At 37.0% G+C, this 19,000-nt stretch overlaps 1 pseudogene; it reads right to left on the reverse strand.

Annotated features, from left to right (window-relative positions):
* Positions 1-2,115: 2,115 nt before the first annotated feature.
* The window catches only part of LOC103352059 (ADP-ribosylation factor-like protein 1 pseudogene), a 52,354-nt pseudogene continuing 35,469 nt past the window's right edge, over positions 2,116-19,000 (reverse strand).

Here is a 19,000-nt window from a genome sequence, read left to right on the forward strand (position 1 = left end):
CCATCAAGAATAATATTAGTTGCATTGGAAATTCTAGTGCCCAGAGGAAGCAGCTTTCCAAAAAAAAAAAAAAAATCAGAAACAGGTGCTGGGGATTGGGCAAGGAGACTTTTCTTAGAGTCCCACAGCTGAAAAGGGAGAGCAGCTTTCATTTGAGCTGCGAATGACCCCATCTGCAAGGACAGTGAGAGCCAGGAAATGAACCACTAGTGTCCCTGAGACTTGAAGGGCACAATGCTATTACAGTCTTTTGACCAGCATCTAATTTTTGAAGTGCTGGTTGTCCCACTTATTTAAATAAAAGAAAAAACCTTCCCCAACTTACTCTTGTCACACTGTAGCTAATCTTGGTGTGGTCTTGGTAGTTTGAAAAGTTCTTTGACACATAAATTGTTTTCTAACCTTACAGCCTAGCAGAGAGCCTAATTTAAAAAAATATGTATTTGAAAGATAAAATTACAGCAAGCAAGGGAGAAACCAAGAAAGAGAGAGCGAGTGCCTCCTTCCACTAGTTCACCCCCAAATGGCCCCCCCCAGTGGCCCTGGCTGGGCCAGGTTGAAGCCAGGAGCATTATCCAGGTCTCCCACGTGTGTGGCAGGTTCCTGCTGCTTTCCCAGGCACTCAGTAGGGAGGTGGATCAAAAGCAGAGTAGCCAGGACTTGAAACCAGAACTCATATGGGATACTAGCATTGGAAGCAGTGGCTTAACCTGCTGTACCACAATGCCAACCCCAGAAACTCTCATTTTTAAAACCAAGAATGTTTAATTTCCCCCTGTAGCATCAGTAAGATTTTGACTTTTAACCAAATTTGCATGTCTGATTACAAGTAAAGGGAATGAAAGTAAAGGTAACTTTTAAAGTGCTTCTTTATATATATATATATATATATATATTCCTTTAATTCTTCTTGAATGTGTGAATTCCATTGAATATTAGCTATTTATGATTGTTTTTTCTATTTTATTAAGTACTTCTACTAATATGGACAAGTAATCTAGACATTGTTTTGAACCTACTGTGACTAGCATAACTTTATTTAAGAGGTAGATTGTTTTGTCAATGTTGGCGTTTTTAGGACTATATACTACAATTTATGACAGAAGTTTCTGACCCAAAAGTCTTAATTAAAGGTGTATTCCAACCTCATTACCTGATGTCTTTGAACAAGCCAACCTATAAAAATCCTGCATCTACATTCATACAATGAAGACAATGCAACCCATCCCACCCACCTCCCAGCATTGTGAAAATGCACAAGGTCATTTGGGTGAAATTTTCTGACAACTATAAAGTACTATGACAATTACAGATAAGTCCACCAACAAAATAGTATTCATGCCTATAACCAAAAGCTTCTAAACAAAACAGCTTCAAGGTGTCAGGTAATAAAATGAGGACTATAATACATACTGTGTCCCAAGCCTACTCTATTACCTTTGGGTTGACTTAAATCATTTTAAGGGGAAAAATCTGATCTGAGTTTATTTGTAAGTCCTTATACAAACAAGCTACAGCCACTAATTCAAAACTACATGAGTGTATTCAATAGGACTGCATCTGAAGAATTCCATACAAATAGAATACATATCTCTGTTTTTTTAGATGTATTTATTTATTTGAAAGGTACAGTTAGAGAGAGAGAGAGAGAGAAAGAGAGAGAGAATCTTCCATCTGCTTATTCACTCCCCGAACGGCAGTAATAGCCAGGATGAGCCAGGCTGAAGCCAGGAGCCAGGAGCTTCTTCCAGGTCTCCCTTGTCACTGCAGGGGCTCAAGCACTAGTTTTCAAATGTTTTCATTGTTTTCCCAGACACATTAGCAAGGAGCTGGATTGTAATTGGAGCAGCCAGGACTCAGACTGGTGCCAATATGTGATGGCAGTGTGGCAGGCTGAAGCTTTAACCCACTGAGCCACAATGTTGACCCCTAGAATATATACCTTAATACATGAAGGCAAGAAAAGGATATTTTACAATATACAGAACTTTAGGTGATTCAGTTGTGTTATTCTTCCAATCAAATACTTATTTTTATGTTTGTTACACACATTGAAGTCAGTTCAGGGTGGGCCAACAATCATATAGTTAAAACATTTAATACTGTGATGCACACTTAACTATTTCCAGAGATAGGTAAAGTCACCTTTGTTTTAGAGGACCTATCTTGAATGAATTTGTGTCTACTGTTTAATGTTTCAGCTAAGCATTCTGTGGCCTCATCAATGCCAGTGCCTTTGGTTGCTGACATTTTGAATATTTTCCACTTTTGATCTTTAAGGCAAGTAACCCGAGTGAATTCACCACCTCCAAGGGAGTCACAGCCTGTTCCATGTCCTGCTTATTTGCAAACATCACTAAAATGGCTTTTCTCAGCTCATCTTCATCCAACATAGCAACTAACTCTGATTTGGAAATTTCTCAGTAACAACAGTCTACTACATAGATGACTGCATCTATGGTTGACTAGTAACATATTAAGTATGGCCTGATACTTGTCAGTCTTCCTAAATCCCAGACTTGGAATTTAAGGTTTTAGTATGTCACTGTCTCTACATTAAATCTGATTATATGAATAGTGGTAATGACTTCTCCAACTCATAATCTGTACAAAATTGTGTTTTTTTTTTTTTTCTGCTTCATGTAGGCCCCAAATGAAAACCTTCATTTCCCAAGTTCAAAGAGACTGGAAAAATACTTGAGAAAAAGCAGCCATGATGAACTGCTTGTCTGCCTCACTGATCATTAGAGACAAGCCCTGGCTTCAGCAGCTACTCCTATACTATCCTCAGCGCTGCCATCTCTGCTCAACTTGTCCTTGGCTTGCTGTACCAAAGTGTTTTGCAAGCAAGCATGATGTACCAGGAACTTCCTCATGGGACTCCTGTTGATCACATTCTTTGCAAATTAATTCTCAACCTGAAGGGGGAAAGAAACAATTTTGGCTTCTATGGAATTCAAATAAATTTTATAGGAGCAATAAAATAGTGGATCAGCAAAAAAGAAACAAACAAAAAAAACCCGACGAAACTCAAAGATCACTGTGCCCACTCAATTGGCTGTGTCTATTGCTTCATTTCCATTTGCATTGTTACTCACTGCACTATTTCAGATCAGTAGTACTTGAAACCATCTCCAAAATGACTTTCCTGTCTTAAGAACCTCCTCATTCTTCATTAATCTCTGTGTCTTACAGAACCAGAGTCACTTTCTTTAAAAATAGGTAGAAGAGGGATAAAATATTGGTATACTAGTTCTGACACTGCTTGGATGCCAGCAATCCATATCACAGCACGTGGATTCAAGTCCCAGCTCTACTCTCAATTCCAGTTTCCTTCTATTATGCACCCTGGAAGCTAACAGATAATGGCTCAAGTAAAAATCTTAATTGTTATGCTAGACAAGTCATTAATCTTGAACCCTAAAAACCCATGATCATTGTTGGCATCCAGATAAAGCCTGTAATTATTATTACTTAATATATTAGAAGTTCAGTCATCATTTTTCTTAAAAATTGTAAATTATATTTTGTAACAGAAAGTATATTACTAAGTCAATTCCATAGTCATAAAAACAGAAAGACAAATGCTATATATTTTGACTATGGCAGTTCTGTTATAATTAGAGATTTGCAAAGCAGGTAAGTATCTTTGGAAACTCATGGACTCATGGAGTGGAACAAAGTCTGTACCTACTATCAGAAGTGTCCTAACTACCTGGAGTGTTTACACGACTGTGAGTTTTTTCTTTTGAATTTTCTATACTGCAATAGAATGGATTTTTGATAACTAGGACACATACAAGGTAAGACATGACGGACTTTGACATTGGGTCTGAATGCCTGGTGTTTCTTCTATACTACTAGCACACTAAGTCACTGAGTAATGTAAGAGTTCCTTTTCTAAGTATTGGATGTTACATCTTATATATTGGCAAATAGAACCTTTCTAATTCTCTGCCAGTTTTACAAAGGAGTCAATAATAGTACTTCCTTACATTGTCACCAAAATTAAATGGACAGGGCCTATTACATATAAGTGCATATTATATTACCTGAGAAGGGGATGAAAATTGAGCTTAGGAGTAAATCTTTCTGAATATTCCTTGTCATAATTTCTCCCTCAGTGAGAATGCTTTTTTTTTCACAATCTCTCTTATACTTCTTTTGCCTTAATAATCCTGTTTCATTACATATCACTTTAAATGTAACTTCCACAGATAGAAAATACAACATAAAAATTAGAACCCAACAATTATTCTCTATCCCAAAACCAAAACGTTTTCTTCACTGAACTCACCATAATGTATAATCACATGGTTATTCAATATTTCATGTCACTTGATTACAACTTTAGCTTTATATAGGCAATGATCAGTGGGTTTTCTGAATTTCCATATAGTCAGTCCCTAGAGCAGCACTAGGCTTAGTGTTTGAAAGTAACTGATTTAATGTATGTTATTTATTTATTTATTGTCATGAATTAGAAATTTCTACATGTTTAATATCAGTTCTTTCCAAGTCTTTCTTAGTCTATAGCTTTATCATAACCCCATCAATAATATCAGGAGGATTTGGGGGAGAAAATGAAGGACTGATTCTAAAATGTATAAAGAAATGCCAAATTTCTAGAAGAGTCAAAATATTTTAAAGCAAATATTTAACACTTACAATTACCATATCCATGAATAATATAAATATAGTAATTAAGACAGTGAAATAGTTAAAAATATATCAATGAAAAGGTAAAGAAAAAATTGACCACCTATTTTATCCCTGAACTTTCAACAAATGTATCTTATAATTCTCAAGGCACCCAAGACGGACTTCAGGTTTAATAATTTGTAAGCTGGGCTTCTAAAACTCAGAAAAGCTGTTTTACTCAGGGCTGAGTTTTGCTATAATGAGAAGATACAGATTAAAACCAACAACGGACAATGCCCATATCATAGAGTCCAAGAGAGTTTAGGATCTCCAATTGTCTTCTTCCAATAGGGTCATGCAGACAATGCTTACTCCTCTTAGAAGAAAACAGTTCCACACAAGAAAGCTCACCCAAGCCTCGTATTCTCGGCACTTTTCTGGAGCCAGTCACATATACTTCACTAACCACCTGTATGACCAACTTTATCTTCCAAATTCTTCCAAAGACCCAGATGATACACATGACCCAAGTTGACTGGCATAGATCACATTATTAGTTTAGACTATATAGCATGGCCCAAGGTCCCCAAATAAACAAGGACATCATCATCATCAGGTAGGATATAATGTATATTATTTACTCATCTGCTTATTCTTTTCTTTAAATAACTGTATATGGTGTATATTATGTCCCAAACTGCTTAAAATAATAGCTTCTTTCATTATTTCTTTTTTACAAATGATATATCATAATAGTAATACGTTATTATGTTTCACGAATAATGTATAGTTGATACAAATATTAAAACAACCTTATGAATTAATAGTAAATTTTACTTATATTTCACTGAAGAAACTGAGGCTTTGTAAGATTTAATACCTAGCCCAAAGTTTAACAGTAAATGAATGCTGAAATCATTATTCAAATAAAGACTTCCTTTTTAATACCTTTTTAAAAATTTTTATTTATTTATTTACTTAGCTACTTATATAAAGGGAACATTTTCATGTATTTCATACATATAACTTTTAAAAACATATGATACTTCCCTCCCTCCCTCTTCCTTGCTTTCTTGTTTTTCTTTTAATTTTTGAGATGACATATTTTCCATTTACTTTATAATGAAAAGCTTAATACTCCAGTAAATAAAGAATCCAACAAGCAGGAAGCAGAAAAACCACTGTTTCTCAGGAATATAGACAAGGTCTATAAACAATAAGCAGATCTCAAGATGTCAGTTTCACTCAGGGACTGTATAGCTCTTCCTGTCTGAAGCAGCTTGATCACTGAGCAAGGAAAAAAAAATAAGATGAGGCCAAAGATCATGCCAGCTAACCACATGAGGCTAGTTTTCAGTCCAAGGCATAGGGAAAAAAGACATAAGTGGAATGTGACAGTCTCACTGAGTTTAGAAAGCAGAGCCAGGAGTCCAGGGATGCCAAGGGCATTGGAGTTCATATGGTAGAATAATAGAAAGGGGGAGGGGGCTTCACAGAAAACACTTTACAGTCCCTGGACTGTCTTCTGAAGTTGTCAGTTTAATATTGATCACCATGTGCATGTGAGGAAAGTACATTATGTTGCTGAAGAGGGAACAACTCCGGATTGACACAGGACTGAAAAGGATTCGTGTTCCCACTCAGCAGAGAAGAGAATTTCACAGTTCACAAGGCACTGGGAAAAGCAGTCAGAATATGCTCCTAGTGTAGGGAAAAATTTAGCCCTGGATAAAAGGCTATTCTGATCTTGTGTAACAAATCTCAGAAGTTTGCCTAGGAAGAATCAAATGTTTCAAAATAGCTTATCTGTTCCAGGGAGGAATATCAAATTATAAATGCAACATGCACACACACACAGAGACACATGTTGTGGTAGAATTCACATTATTTTATTTACCACCTAACCAGAAACTGCAAACTATGGCAAGGAAAAAGTAAACAATTAAAACGAATGCAGATGATTAGCTTGCTGGGGGATTCATCATGCATTTTACTTGTTGTAAAATCCATATGGAAATTGAAAGGACCCAGAATAAACAAAATAACTTTTTCAAAGTAAAACGATGTTGGAATATTTAAGCCACCTGTTTTCCAGGCTTATTACACAGTGTGGTATTTGTGTAACAACAGACACATAGATCAATGAAACAGAAGAGAAAGCCCAGGAAAATTCTACACACGTGGTTAACTGATTTTCTACAAATCTTCCAAGGCATTGCAGTGAGTTTGCTCTTTGAAGTAAATTCTGTCATTGTAATTAGTTCTCGACATGCAAAAATAAAAATGAATCACAGCCACAAATTTAAAAGTAAATGTCTCAAAATTATTCACAGATACAAGTGTAAAACCAAGATTTTAAACTTTAGGAGAAATTCTATATGATCTTGATTTGGAGGAAATATTATTTCAGCACCAAAAGCACACCATGAAAGAAATCCATAAGAAATTAAACTAAAAAAAAGTTGGCTTCACTGAGGCTGTCATTGTGGCATAGTGGCTTGGGCTCCCATCTGTAATGCCAGAATCCCATATGTGTGCTGGATTATATCCCAGCTGCTCCACTTCTCATCCATTTCATTGCAGCAAAAAGCAGCAAAAGATATCCCAAGTGCTTAGTCCTGCCATCCATGTGGAAGACCCAGAAGAAGCCTCTGGCCCCTGGCTTCGGCTTGGCCATCTGCGGAGTGAACCAGTGGATAGAAGATTTGTGTGTGTGTGTGTGTGTGTGTGTATGTGTGTCCCTCTCTCTGTAACTCTACCTTTCAAATAAGTAAATCTTTTTTTTTTTTAAATGGCTCAATTAAATTTATTTCTCCTCATCCAAAAACAATACTACGGAAAGAAAAAAGGAACTATGCATAGGTGTAAAATTTCTCCAAAGGCAAGCACGTGAAAACTTCTCAACATCGTTTTTCACTATGGAACTGCAAATCCAAACCACAATGAGATACCATTTACACATACCTGTGTAAATGACTAAGATGGAAAGGACTGGCACAGCAATATTTCAGTAAAGATTATTTATTTATTTATTTATTTGAAAGTCAAAGTTACACAGAGAGAGAAAAAGTCAGAAAGAAGAGGGAGGTCTTCCATCCACTGGTTCATTTCCCAAATGGCCGTAAAAACCCAGAATAGGCCAAGCCAAAGCCAGGACTCAGGTGCTTCCTCTGAATCTCCCACATGAGTGCATTTGTGCCATCTTTCGCTGCTTTCCCAGGCACATGAGCAGGGAGCTAGATTGGAACTGGAGCACCTGGGTCTCAAACCAGTGCCCATATAGGATGTCGGCATCACAGGCTGTAGCTTTACCAGCTACACCAAAACATAGAACATAGACCTTGTAGCAAATGTTTCTAAGGATGTAGAGCTACTGGAACTCTTATATGTTGCTGAATAATGTGCAACACAGTATCATTACTTTATAAAATAATTTGTTAAAGAATGAAATGTACCCATAAGATTTTACCCAGTGATTCTACTCCATTATTTATTCGACAGAAATAAAAACATACATCTACAAATGACTTCTCCATAAATATTCATAGAAGCTTTCCTTTAAAATTCAAAGTGTGAAACAACTCAAATTATGACTAACAAATTAAAAAATTCTACAAAGACAAATGAACCATTCACACAATTGAAGAATATCAAAATAATTTTTAAGTGAAAAAAATTGATAAAAAGCAGTATATACTGCATGGCTGCAGTCCTATAAAGTGTTAGAAAATGCATGATAACCTGTAGTATCATAAAACAGATTGATATTTGAGTATATTATATTAGATTAGGCCAGGCATGAAGGAAGGATTACAATGGAGTGCAAAAAATACTTTTGAGGACAGTGAATGGGTCTACTATTTTTGCGATGGTGATAGTCTCCTCGATTTACAGATTTTTCAAAACTTATCACATTGTATATCCTGTATGCATTTTATTTATTAAACCCCAATGAAGTTTTTTTTTTTTTTTTGAAAGGCAGAGTTAGACGGTGAGAGAGAAAGGTCTTCCTTTCCGTTGGTTCACCCCCCAAATGGCTGCTATGGCCGGCGCACTGCGCCCATCCAAAGCCAGGAGCCAGGTGCTTCCTCCTGGTCTCCCATGCGGATGCAGGGCCCAAGCACTTGGGCCATCCTCCACTGCCTTCCAGGACCACAGCAGAGAGCTGGACTGTAAAAGGATCAACTGGGACAGAATCCAGTGCCCCGACCAGGACTAGAACCCAGGGTGCAAGTGCCACAGGCAGAGGATTAGCCAAGTGAGCCATGGCGCTGACCCCCAAAGATGTTGTAAAACTGAAAAAGGAAAAGAGTTAAATACAAGTATGTGGTTATCATGTACCATTTACCACTGCAACATATATACAGACAGTGACTGTGTTCTAACACTCTAGCAGTATATCATACTAGAATTAAAAAATATGCAGTAACTCCTTTTCAAATTGAATTAAGACAACTAAAAACCTTTTTGTGAATGAAAATAATGATAAAGTAATAAAGTAGTTAATATTCAGAAGTTTTGATGAGTTCTCTTGCTGACATTTTAGTCCTCAAGATTACCTTGTGAGGGTTATGAGAACACAAATATATGGTTCATTCCTCTTTGCAAATGGCAAGAGGGTCTTCCATGACTTCGCAGGAGGTCACCAAGTTGGGGGAAACTAGGGACTTTCCAATCACTAGAAACTTTCTTATTGCTAAGACTTTTCCTGAAACTAGGTGTGCCAGTGACCTCTACAATGGCCTTAGGTTAAACCTATTAATCGGGAAGAATTTTTTTGTAGGAGAGTGTTCACAACCACATAGTGAATGGTGCATAAAGGCTGTTTAAGTGATGCAAACAGCCAATTCAAGGAAACTATTAGGAACATATCACAGAGTACAGACACTTAACAATAAATTTGTGGCCTTATTTTTAATATACAGGAAACAGTGTGTTCTTGTGCTCATTTTGTTTGTTGTTTTCCATTTCTTTGGCTTTGCATTCACCCTACGAATAATAGGCAGATATAGTCATTTTCCATTTTAAGCCAACTTTGGTATAAGTGCAAGTGCTACCCTAAGGTGAGAATGTGAGTCAGACTTGTCAATTATCTAATAAAAAGGTTATAAACAGCATAGATTAAGCCAGTTTAGCAAAAATGTAACTTTATGGTGACTGTGTTTCAAACTTCCCCAACATTTGCAATAATTTTGGAGATCCCAAAAGATACTAGCATAGTTCTTAGCTTTACAGTAACCCAATTCCAACATTGTTTTAAGGGTCTTCAAAACATTCATGGAAAATGCATATTATGAACAAATTGCATGGATTTCAATTTTTTGCACCAAAATAAACTTTTCTTTAATTTGAATTCCATTTTCCATGAACATTTGAGAACCTTCCAATAAGCATCTTGGAGAAGATAAACATGATGCTTTAATATTAATAATTATTATTTAAAAACAGAAAAACTGGAAATAACAAAATATCACTTAAGGTGTGAATTGCCAAACTAAGTGTGGTAAACTCAGCAATTGAAAGGAAGTATCTATTGATATGCACTTGAATTAATTTAAGTGGCATTGTGTTAAGTGAAAAACAATCTCAAAATGAGATGTAATATATTAATCCATTTATAAAATATTTTACATGACAAAGGTAAATAGAAAATATGTTAGTGATTCCCAGAGATGTTAGTGAGAAGTGAAGTAGCCAAGGTTACAAACAGATATTAAATGATAGAGATGAGTGCTTTTGTTTAGAAAGATTTATGTATTTGAAAGAGCTAGGGAGAGAAAGGAAGAAACATACATACATACACACACACACACACACAAACACACACACAGATCATCAATCTTCTGATTCACTCCCCTGATGGCTGCAATGTCTGGGGCTGGGCCAGGCCAAAGCCAGGAGCCAGGAGCTCCATCTGGGTCTCCCATATGGATGCAGGGGCCCAAGGACTTGGACCATCTTCCACTGCTTTCCCCGGACATAGCAGAGAGCTGGATCTGAAGTGGAGTAGCCAGGAATCGAACCGGCAACCATATGGGATGCCAGTGTCACAGGCGGCGGTTTTACCTGCCACAACACTGGCCCCACAGACATTATTTTTGAGCTAATGGTAATTAAGAAGTTAGCAAATGAGGATGAATTCTCAATCTTCTGCTTTTCTGACTAAAATAAGGATATACATTTTCCATTAATAAACACATTTTTATTAGCCCAGAAATGGGTACCAGAAGAATCTGCAAATACATCTTACTCTATTAATTACTTCTAATATTCTTGGCTTCTCTTAGTTTCCCTCTTTGGAAACTTAAAACTTTTTCTCTGTACTGTCATTTCTCTACAAATGTATTGTTCTTTGTAGTAGATGTTATATAAACAAGAGTTCTGAGTGACTGCCTTCAGTTACCCTTCACTAAGTTTTCTCCCCCATGATGTTCACTGCAAACATTAATAAACTTACTTATTTTTCTTCTTCTTCTTCTTCATCTGTCTGTTAAAAGAATTAGTCCTAACTACAAATCCACGAGAGCTTGGAAGAACGTACAATTCCTCCCTACCCTATCATGTATTAAAATTGCAAGGAACAAAAAAAATAATATGCACACAAACACAAAACGTTTAGTATATGATTATGTGTGAAATTGGTGAAACCTGTATAAGGCTGGTGGATACTATCAGTAGATTCCTGACTGTGATATTGTACTACATTTATGCAAGATGTTAACACTGGTGAATCTAGGTGAAATCTAAATGGCATCACTCTGAGCAATTTCTTAAGGCTGCATATTATACTACAATTATCTCAAAATAAAAAGTTTTAGTAATGTGATTATGACATTCAGCAAAATATTTTTCTCCACAATGATATCATATAGGATACTGAACAGGCTCTTACTGAGGCATTGTAATGATCAATTTATATTTTTTGAATTCTGGGTTGTGAATTTGGAACTATGCTGAAAGTCACAAGAAGAAAAATTTTGGTTTAATGTGAAAAGAAACTTTTAAGTATGTAATTTAGAGAGGTAAGACCAGAAGTTTATGTTCCAATTTGTTGCAGTTGTTGTAAAGGAGAGTAAAACTCTGGGTTAGCACATAAAAACCATACTTGCAGTCTTGTTTAAATTTAAAAGCTTCTAAGAGAAAACAGAGATCTGAGAAAACATACTCATAACATTAAGTGTATTCCTCAAATATCATTAAAATAAGTGCCCTCTGTACTATTCATAATAGCCAAGAAATGAAAACAATCTAAAGGTCCATCCACTGATGAATAGATAAAGAATGCATGGCATATATAGCACAATTGAATACTACTCAGCCATTAAAATGATGAAATCTTGTCATTTGCAATCACATAAATGAAACAGAAGTTTTATGTAAAGTGAAATAAACCAAACACAAAAACAAAAGTATCACATATTCCCACTCATATGTGGAGTCTAAAAAATAGATCATCTCATAGAAGGTAAAAGTATATTGGAGGTTACCAGAAGCTAAGGAGAGAAGTGGAGAGGGAGAAATGGGGAAAAGTTGATTAACAGATACTAAGTGATAGCTAGAAAGCAGTAAGAAATTCTGAGGTTCTGTTGCACTCCAGTGTGACTGTAGATAAAGCTAATTTATAATATATTTTAATATTTAAAAAATAGAAGATAGTATTGTGGATGTTTTCACCAAAAATAAGTGTCAAATGTTTGATGAGATACATATATTTACCCTTATTGGACATTACATATGCATTGAAACATCACATAGTACCCCATAAATATTTATGATTTTTATGTCTATGTGATCCCTGTTGAACATGGGAGTGGGAATGGGAGAGGGAAGAGATGTATAATTTGGGACATGCTCAGGCTGACTTGCCCCAAGTGGTGGAGTTGGAAGCATACCAGGGGATTCCAATTCAATCCCATCAAGGTGGCATGTACCAATGCCATCTCACTGTTCCAGGTGATCAATTTCAGTTCACAGTTGGTCATGGTGGAGGGACTGGGAGTCAAAGGGAGCACATAGACAAGTCTAGTACCTGCTAACGCTAACTGATGGAGTAAATAAAGGGGAGAGTGATCCAACATGGGAAGTGAGATATTCAGCAGACTCATAGAATGGCAGATGTCCTAAAGAGCACTCTGGCCTCAGAATCAGCCCTAAAGGCATTCGGATCTGGCTGAAAAGCCCATGAGAGTATTTCAGGCATGGAAAGCCAAGACACTCTGGCAAAAGATCTCTGTGAGTGAGATCCCAGTGGAAAGAACAGGTCATCGAAGAAGGAGGTACCTTTCTCTGAAGGGAGGAAAAAACCTCCAGTTTGACTATGACCTTGTCTAAACAAGATAAGAGTCGGAGAACTCAGAGGGCTTCCATAGCCTTGGAAACTCATGACTGGAGCATAGGGAGATTACTGATGCCATAGACAGGAGTGTCAATTGGTAAAGTCAACAACAGGAGTCACTGTGCACCCACTCCTCATGTAGGATCTCTATCCTTAATGTGCTGTACATTGAGATTTAATGCTATAACGAGTACTCAAACAATATATTTCACTTTGTGTTTCTATGGGGGTGCAAACTGTTGAAATCCTTACTTAATGCATACTAAACTGATCTTCTGTAAAAAAAAAAAAGAAATTATCAACTCCCAACTTGACTCTCACTGGGGTTAAACATGACAATAGGCCTGCTCTGATTTCATCATCATTTAAAAAAAATCATCTATTATTTTTCACTTTATGTTTCTGTGTGGGAGCAAACTGTTGAAATCTTTACTTAATGTATGCTAAGCTGATCTTATTTATATTAAGATAATTGAAAATGAATCTTGATGTGAATGGAAGGGGAGAGGGAGTGGGAAAGGGGAGGGTTGTGGGTGGGAGGGACTGTATGGGGGGGAAGCCATTGTAATCCATAAGTCATACTTTGGAAATTTATATTCATTAAATAAAAGTTTAAAAAAAATTTTGAAAATCTTAAAATGTCTTCAAAGTTTTCCTGTGCAAATACTAAGCCTCACTGGCCAGTGTTGTGGCATAGCAAGTAAATCAACCACCTATGATGCTGACGTCCTATATAGGCACTGGTTCGAGTCATGGATGCTCCACTTCTGATCCAGCTCCCTGCTAATGCACTTGGGAAGGCAGCAGAAGATGGCCCAAGCTCTTGGGCCCCTGCACCCATGTGGGAGACCTGGATGAAGCTCCTGGTTCCTGGAATCAACCTGGCCCAACCCCAGCCATTGTGGCCATCAGGGGAGTGAACTAGAGGATGGAAGATCTCTCTCTCTTTCTCTCTCTCTCTCTCTCTTTCTGTGTGTGCTTGTTTGTATGTGTGTGTGTCTCTGTGTGTGGAGGGGTGTGTCTCCTCTATAATTATTTCAAATAAATAATTTTTTTAAAAAAGAACCCATCTCTCCCATTTACTGCTTATAACCAGAGGGTGGAATATTTCTCACTCTGTCTCTCTCTCTGTCTCTTCCTTTATAACTGTGCCTTGCAAATAAATACAAATAAAATCTTTAAAAAGAAATATTAAGCCTTAAAATTATATCTAAATTTAAATGATTTTACTGTGTATTTTGTGTATATTACATGATGTTATGTGATACACAGTTAGAAAAAGGGTTACTATAATGAAGCAAACTAACATCCATCATCTCACTCAGTTAACCATATTTGAATTTGTTTTTGTGGAAACAACAGCTGAAATTTACTCATTTAGCATGAATTCCACTTAAAGTACAATTTTGTTACTTTTAGTCCTCATATTGTACATTAGATTGCAGGATTTGTTTATCCTGTGTATCTATCTTATACTTTCTATCCCTGTCCCATGTTCCTGCTGTTTTGTTCTCTGTCTCTCTCTCCCCCACCTCTCTCTCTCTCTCTCTCTCTCTATATATATATATATATATACACACATATATATATAAACTTTTTAATAGATTCCACAAATAAGTGAGAGTATGCAACATTGGTATCTATGTCTTTCTGTCTCTCATTTATGTCATTTAGAATAATTTCCATCTGGATCAATCATGTTGTGGCAAATGGCAGAATCTCATTCCTATTTTAAGGCTAAATAATATGCCATTGTATATGTTTATCAGTTTATCCATTAGCTCATTGACATATAGGCTGTTTCCATATCTTGGTTATCATGAATAATGCTGCAATCTACATGGTAGCACAAATATCTTTAGGAAGCATCAGAGAATTTTAAATCAAAACCACAATGAGATATCAACTCAAAAGCATTAGGATGGCTCTTAACAAAAAGGCAAAATGTTGGCAAAGTGGTGGAGAAAAGGGAGATCTTAATAAATGCTTGTGGGAATATAGACTAGTATATGCGAAACGGTGTGGAAGTTTCTAAAGAAATTAAAAATACAACTACTCAACAATTTTTCTCCTGGGCATATTTCCAAAGAATATATATCATTTTATGATTTTTCCCAATTCTTTGTTCCTTCAACATACCCATCATGTAAGGGCTTTATTTGAGATGTATCTGACAAGAAAGCTGAATTCCATTTTCCTCTTCTGTGAAATCTGATGAAATCTCAACTGCAAGAAGAATAAAACCTAATGATAGTTGTGAGGCTACTTTTTACTGCCCACTGTTACGATGTCATTATCCAGACGGATCTACTGAAAAAAAAAAAAAAAACTCAGATTACTTCTTCCATGGGATCCTAAGCGGCGAAGTCCCAGAAAGTGGATGAAGGAAAAATGAGATAGTGACCCTCTTTAAGCAATCAGTGTGTCCAGAGCTGTAGCATTTATAATGGAAAAGAATATATTTTCTAACACATTTTACTCTGCTAGCGATTGCAATGAATCACAGTTGCAACTCATTTTGAACTGAAGAAAAGAGGGGAAAAATGATATATCTATTTCACTGGTATACTATATTTCCAAAATAGAGAAGTAAAATGTTATATCATCCTGGGTACCTATTATTTTACAAAACTATTACAGTACAGTGGAAGATACCTGGAGAGACAGCCTAGGACTGTTTGGGATTATTTGGTATTGAAATTGTTTCTCACTTCTTACTAAGCGATTGGTTCTAGGAAGTTAGATGCACTTAGAAAAGGAAAACAATGAAATTGTAAATAATTTTTTTAAAAATCTGCCTGTTCTTTCATAGAAAGAATCATATTTTGTCATTTATTCATTTAGGCTTGAAAAATCTCAAAGAATTTAATGTCAAGGGAGTTGTTCAAAAATGGTAAGAGTTGAGTCCGACAAGATGGCAGAATAGGAAGGGAGCACTGATAGTCTGGGAAGAGACAGTTTAATAAAAGTGGAGATACTGCAGGTTCAAGGAAGAGTTGGGGAAGAAACAGCAAAGGAAACTCTTCCAGAACTAGTGATTCACAGTGGACCTGTGTGGAGGGTGAGGGAGCCCACGACTCGGGACAAGAGTGGTGGAATCTATGCACCAGTGCTGGAACGCGAGGTGAGCTGAACCTCAGTAGCCGAGACACCAGCAGGAAAGCAGAAGGAGGAGCCTAGAGGGAACGAGGCTTGAAGCACCATAGGGGAAAGTTCACCAGGCTAACTATAGGAGAGAGGAATTAAAAAAAAGGGACTGGTATGGACACGAGTCTCTCTCTGCTCACCTCTCAAAGGCTAGCAAGACAAAGAGCAGGCGCCATTTTGGACATACATAAAAGCTGCACGAACTCAGGGCTGCAACTGCCCTCAGAGAATCAGAAAAACCTGACTCTGGGGGGTGAAATAACAGGAGGTTAGGACCTAGTGAATGTGTGGAGCTAATGAACTGCGACTGTGAAAAAAGAGACAGTGGGTGAGAGAACTCATGGAGTTCATATGAGTACTCTCCAGAGATGCTACAATTCGGTAATCTTGGAAACCCGATGGGAGACTGCAGGGAATTTAAGCCCACACTGAGGGAGGAACAGATTCTTTGTGTGGTCCTTGGGAAAATAGGCAAATGTTATACCCACAGGAGCCAGAGATCGGAAGCTGACTACCTTCAATTCTGCTCAGATGTTCAGAATTACTTCCCATCTCAATCAAGAAAGAGAGAGAGAGAGAGAGAGAGATTTATTTACTATGCCTAACATGGGTGTGTCACCTTTGGCACACCCTTAACCCTGAAGAACCAAACAGAGGTCTCTGACCACACCCATCTCAAGCTTCTAAGGCATCATCAAAAGCAGACAGTCCACTTAATCTAGAGTCATAGTATAACAAGGAAAAAACACCACAGCGAGGGAAGAAGATGCTTCACACAAGAAACACAGAAACACGGTCATCAATATGAAAGAAGGTAAACGAAGGAAACCTCATAGCAAAAGATCACAGGAAGTTCAAGGCATATATTAGAAAATGTCTTTGGGAAAATGGCAGGACAAAGTTACTACTTATCAATAGTCACATTGAACGTTAATGGCCTCAACTCTCCAGTTAAAAAACACAGATTGGCTGAATGGATTCAGGAACAAAACCCATATATTTGCTGCTTACAAGAAACACATCTTTCCAACAAAGATGCATGCAGACTGAAAGTGAAAGGCTGGAAAAAGATATACCACGCAAACAGAAATGAAAAAAGAGCCGGCGTAGCCATTTAATATCAGACAAAATAAGCTTTAACACAAAAACTGTTAAGAGAGACAAAGAGGGGTACTATAATAATGATTAAGGGATCAATTCAACAGGAAGATATAACGATTATCAATGTATATGCACCTAATTACAGGGCACTGGTTTATTTAAAAGATATGTTAAGGGACTTAAAGGAATTCTTAGACTCCAACACAATAGTACTGAGGGACTTCAATACTCCACTCTCAGAAATAGACAGATCAACCGGACAGAAGATCAACAAGGAGACGGTAGATTTAAATGACACTATAGCCCAAATGGATCTAACAAATGTCTACAGAACTTTTCATCGTACATTTAAAATTCTTCTCAGCAGTACATGGAACCTACTCTAGGGATTGACCGCATACTAGGCCATAAAGCAAGTCTCAGCAAATTCAAAAGAATTAGAATCATACCATGCAGCTTCTCAGACCATAAAGGAATGAAGTTGGAAATTAGCAACTCAGGAATCCCTAGAGCATACGCAAACACATGGAGACTGAAAAACATGCTCCTGAATGAACACTGGGTCATAGAAGAAATCAAAAGGGAAATCAAAAATTTTCTGGAAGTAAATGAGGTAAACAGCACAACATACCAAAACTTATGGGATACAGCAAAAGCAGTGGTAAGAGGAAAGTTTATAGCAATAGGTGCCTACATCAAAAAATTCGAAAGGCACCAAATAAATGAGCTTTCAATGCATCTAAAGGATATAGAAAAACGGCAGCAAACCAGACCCAAATCTAGTAGGAAAAGTGAAATAATTAAAATCAGAGAAGAAATCAACAGGATTGAATCCAAAAAAAAATTACAAAAAATCGGCCAAAGGAGGAGCAGGTTTTTTGAAAAAATGAATATAATTGACACCCCATTGGCTCAACTAGCTAAAAAAAGAAAAGACCCAAATCAATAAAATCAGAGATGAAAAAGGAAACGTAACAACAGACACCACAGAAATAAAAAAAATCATCAGAAATTACTACAAGGACTTGAATCACAGCAAACAGGGAAATCTACCAGTAATGGATAGATTGCTGGACACATGCAACCTACCTAAATTGAACCAGGAAGATCTAGAAAACCTAAACAGACCCATGAGATAGAGACAGAAATTGCAACAGTAATAAAGGCCCTTCCAACAAACAGAAGACCAGGACCAGATGGATTCACTGCTGAATTCTACCAGACATTTAAAGGAGAACTAACTCCAATTCTTCTCAAACTATTCAGAACAATTGAAAAAGAGGGAATCTTCCCAAATTCTTTCTATGAAGCCAGCATCACCTTAATTCCTAAGCCGGAAAAAGATGCAGCATTGAAAGAGAATTACAGACCAATATCCCTGATGAACATAGATGCAAAAATCCTCAATAAAATTCTCGCCAATAGAAGGCAACAACACATCAGAAAGATCATCCACCCAGACCAAGTGGGATTTATCCCTGGTATGCAGGGATGGTTCAATGTGCACAAAACAATCAATGTGATACACCACATTAACAGACTGCAGAAGAACAAGCATATGATAATCTCAATAGATGCCAAGAAAGCATTTGATAAAATACAACACCCTTTCATGATGAAAACTCTAAGCAAACTGGGTATGGAAGGAGCATTCCTCAATATAATCAAAGCAATTTATGAAAAACCCACGGCAAACATCCTATTGAATGGGGAAAAGTTGGAAGCATTTCCACTGAGATCTGGTACCAGACAGGGATGCCCACTCTACCACTGCTA

Source organism: Oryctolagus cuniculus, chromosome X, assembly GCF_051225735.1.
Source record: "Oryctolagus cuniculus isolate XC-2025 breed Fujian yellow rabbit chromosome X, ASM5122573v1, whole genome shotgun sequence".
Taxonomy (NCBI): domain Eukaryota; kingdom Metazoa; phylum Chordata; class Mammalia; order Lagomorpha; family Leporidae; genus Oryctolagus; species Oryctolagus cuniculus.